The 4,530-nt window shown below is 37.3% G+C and overlaps 1 protein-coding gene across 4 annotated transcripts in view; it reads right to left on the bottom strand.

The window, feature by feature from the left end:
- Positions 1 to 4,530, bottom strand: part of Zranb3 (zinc finger RANBP2-type containing 3) — a 245,878-nt gene that overhangs the window by 236,799 nt on the left and 4,549 nt on the right. The window contains exon 4 of one of the 4 annotated variants that reach the window (XM_029563233.1): positions 1,347 to 1,407. The exons of the other annotated variants lie outside the window; for them this stretch is intronic. The gene's annotated coding sequence lies outside the window, so the exon portion shown is untranslated. The remainder of the gene's footprint in view (positions 1 to 1,346; positions 1,408 to 4,530) is intronic. 4 annotated transcript variants of the gene reach the window in all.

Below are 4,530 nucleotides of genomic sequence, written 5' to 3'. Positions count from 1 at the left end.
TTTTTGTCTTTTTTGAGACAGGGTCTCCTTGCAGCCCCAGCTGTCCTGGAACTTACTATGTAGACCAGGCTGACCTCAAACTCGAATAATTTTTTTTAAGGAGTGTATTTCTTAGGTGCTAGAAAAAAATCCTGTTATAGAGCTAACAAAGTGAGTCAGCAGGTAAAAGTGCTTGCCACATAAGCCTGATAGTCCAAGTGTGATCTCTGGACCCCATGTAAATATGGAAGAAATGACTCCATGAAGTTGTCCTTACACACACACACACACACACACACACACACACACACACAAAATGTTAAAAAGATAAATAAATAAAATAATCAGAACAATAACTATTAACTCAAAAATTTTAGTCAAACAAAAACACTTGCTGTTCTTCCAGAGGACTGATTAACTGACCCGGGTTCAATTCCTGGCACCCATATGACAGCTAACAGCCATCTAAAATTCCAGTTCCAGGGGGATCCTACACCCTCTTTGCCTCTGTGAGCACTGTAAGCATTGGTACACTTACTGCCATGAAGGCAAAACATTCATAAACATGAAATAAAAATAACAAATAAAATATTTAAAAATTTTAGTAGAGTTCATTTTTAAATAACTATCTTAAAAAAGGAACACTTGAGCTGGGAATAGTGGCTCATGCCTGGAATCCCAGCACTTGGGAAGGTTTGCAGCATGAATACTGCCTAAATCTGAATCCAGATAGGGCTATGGTGAACTATACTGCCTCAAAAAACAAAACAAAACAAAGGAAAGCGACACGTGAGAAGAGAATGGAGGAAAGTTTTAATTTTTCATCTCTAAGGTCAAGATGATGTTTTTGTAATCAGTTGGGTAGAAAATAAATTCAACTAGAATTTACTGACCCCCTCTTAAGTAAAAAACAAAACTGTGTTAAAGAATATGAAAAACTTAAAATACATCACCAAGAAATTTGGTGGAAACAATGTGCCAGGGTGGTACATTCGGCTTTGGAGCTAAATCACAGTAAAAACAAACAAACCAACAAACAAACAAACAAAAAACTGTTTTTGATAGTTAAATATTTGCCCTATAGAGAACTGTAGTTGAAAATGATTCACTGACCAAACCCTTGAATTCCATTTTTCCATGTATTCAAATATATGAATTTGAGTGTGTACACGTAATAGACACTGGGCTGGACTGTGGCTATATAACAGCAAATACAGATGTACTTTTAAAGAACGTCTATAGGGAAGTACTGGGTATTAAGATAGTATAGAATAAGTATTCATTTTTGAGATTTGAGAGCTTAAAATGTTATCTATAGCTATATATAGATTTAGAAAGACTGAAGCGTGAATAATAAACATACTCACTAATCAAAGAAGGAATCAAAAAGTGTTCTTGGAAGAGGTTCAGCATACACAAAGTCTCTGCCTTAGAAAGAAAAGGAAGACAGTAGGAAAGAATTCTCAGTCTTCATCTTACCGGCCTTTTCAGTGCATCACCTCTCCTCATTTTATCATATTTTCACTTAGATTCTGATATCATTTTCTCATCCCACATTACTAGTTAATCCTTCTTAGTATAAACTTCACTCCTTATCTACTTAGAAGGCAGAATGGACCAGGGCTCAGTTCCTACTGACCTTTGTTCCATCCCTTAGTGATACCACTATTCTCCTGGTTTTAGGATTTCTTGTTCGTTCTGTTCCTTTTGTGTGTGATTGTATTGCCTGCGTGTATGTGAGTGCACCATGTGTGTGCAATTACCACGGAGGCCAAAAGAAGGTGTGTGATCCCCTGGAACTGTAGTTATGGACAGTTGTTAGCTGCCATACGGGTGCTATGAACCAAACTTGGGTCTATTGCAAGAGCAGTCGGTGCTCTTAACCTCTGAGCCATCTCTCCAGACCCCACAGTTTTATAATTGCTTATTTGTTTTGAGACTATACAGACTAGGATGTCTTCAAAAGCACAAAAATCCATCTGTCCCTGCCCCTGAGTACTGAGATTTAAAGCCATGTGCCACCACTTATTTTTGTTGTTGTTCTTTTCCTGTTTGGGGGAGTTGGTTTTTGTTGTTGCTTTTTGTTGTTTCACTCTCATGGTTTTAAACATTATCTCCATGACAATAACTCCTACATTTATACATGAAGAACTCTTAAATTTCAGATTTATGTATCTAATGAGATATCAAAGATGACAAAAATAGAATCCTAACTCTTTACCCTAATATCTGTTCCATCCATGGCCTCAGACTTACTCCTTTCCATCTCACAATGCCCAGCCACTCTATCAGCAACTCTCATTGACTCCACAATTTCACCATTTCCTACCATCTACACATTTGCTGGCCTGATCTAAGACACCATTGTCTCTAATCAGTGTTTCTACAAAAATGTGGTGCTAAAAAAAATGTTCTGGGGCTAGAAAGATGGCTTAGCAGTTAAGAGCATTGGCTGTTCTTGCAAAGGACCTGGGTTCAGTTCCCAGCACCCATATGGCAACTAACAATCATTTGTAACTCTTCAGTTCCAGGGGATCCAATGCCCATTTCTGGCCTCCATGAGCATTGCATGCACGGGTGCACTTACATACAAGCAGCAAAATACTCCATATACTTAAAATAAAAATAATTGTTTTAACTATAAAAAAATTTAAAAGGATATATAAATAAATAAATTCAAATGTGAGGGCTAGAGAGATGGCTTGATGGGTAAAGGCACTTGCCACCAAGCCTGATGACCTGAGTTTGACCTGCACAACCAACATGGTGGAAAGAGAGAATAGATTCCCACAAACTGTCCTCTGACTTCCACATGCACATGATGGCAAGTGTGTTTCCTACCCTAATAAAGAAATTAATTTTGAGAGAGAGAGAGACAGAGAGACAGAGAGAGAGAGACAGAGAAAAGAATTTGACCTGAATACATCTCTAGTTTCTACAACTGCTGAATATGGGAGGTCTATCAGATACACTTGCTCTAAAATACACAAATTAGAGAAACCACACACCCACACAGAAACCAAATACTTTTTGTGCTTATGAGTTGAAAAAATAGTCAGTGAAGAGATCTACTAATCTACTCAAATATGTATAAGGTATTTCTATAGAAAAGCCTGTCCTACCTCAGAAAAACACTTTAGATTTGATTAGGAATTGGGAATACTTCTACTTCTTTTTTTCAAAACACTCCATACTTACACAACAGCATATAGTCTGTTTAAAGCTTATAACTGAGAGCTGTTGTGGTGGTGCATGCCTTTAATCCCAGCACTTGGGAGGCAGAGGCAGGTTGATCTCTGTGAGTTCAAGGCCAGCCTGGTCTACATAGTGAGTTCCAGGCCAGCTGGGCTACAGTGAGACCCTGTCTCAAACAACCCCCCCCACCAAAAAATGTTTATAGATTACTGGTAAACTAAATCCTAAATTTAATAAATTGAAATAATGTTTTATCAGTAAATCTGATTATAAAATTATAGGTAATTTCAATAACATAGAATTATATAGTATTTTCTAACTCCTTTATCACAGGGATTCCTAAGCTGCAATGTCTGTCCAATATCAATTGCTTTAAAAAAGCAAAGACACTAGAACCTTTCATTCATCAGGCAACTGTTTTCAAAATAATGATAAAATAACTCCCACTTGTTCTTTCCTTCCACGATGTGGTTCTGGAGGAGTGAACTCAGGTCCTCAGCCTTGGCAGCAAGTGTCTTTATCCAGTAAGCCATCTCACCAGTCCACAAAGTATTATTAACTACACATTAAAAACAAAACATTGTGAAAAAGAAATCAATTATAAGTCTTAACACTGACTGGTGATACTATGAAATATCTGAACCTTCATTGTACAACACTGCTTCTCCAGATCACTCATTCTACAATATTGAATGCTTGTCAGTGCCTCTCAGTACTAGGCACGCAGAGGCAGGGGGATCAGGAGTTCAAGGTAAGCTTCAGCTACATAATGAGTTCAAGGCTACCCTAGACCATATGAGACTCATCTGAAAAACAAACAAACAAACAAACAAAAACCCCAACTAGTTCTGTGATACAAAGCAAGAAGCCCTGGGTTCAATCTTTAGCACTTCAAAATAAGATTCTTATTTTGTTCCTTATATCAAAGACTAATATGAGTAACTATAAAATGTGAAAAAAATTATATATTTTTTCGTATGCTAGAATGGGGAAGCTATTTCTGAACATCACAAATAGACTGCAAAATAAAAAACTGATAGGTTGGAACTCTAAAATTATATTTATTTCATGGAAAAGGAGCATTGAAAAATTAAAAGGAGCTAGAGAGATGGCTCAGCAGTTTAAGAGCACTGGCTGCTCTTGCAAAGGACCTGGGTTCAGTTCTTAGCACCTAGAGGGTGGCTAACAACCATCCATACGAAAGTCCAGTTTCAGGGGCTCTGACACCCTATTCTGACCTCCTCAGGCACTACACAACATGACACCAGTGCACTTACATACATGCAGGCAATACACTCATACACATAAAATAATAAAAAATAATAAAATATAATTTTTTTAAAGTTAAAAGAGCCC

Source organism: Nannospalax galili, unplaced genomic scaffold (assembly GCF_000622305.1).
Source record: "Nannospalax galili isolate Female #2095 unplaced genomic scaffold, S.galili_v1.0 scaffold995, whole genome shotgun sequence".
NCBI lineage: Eukaryota > Metazoa > Chordata > Mammalia > Rodentia > Spalacidae > Nannospalax > Nannospalax galili.
This window is presented reverse-complemented; position numbering and strand designations above follow the sequence as displayed.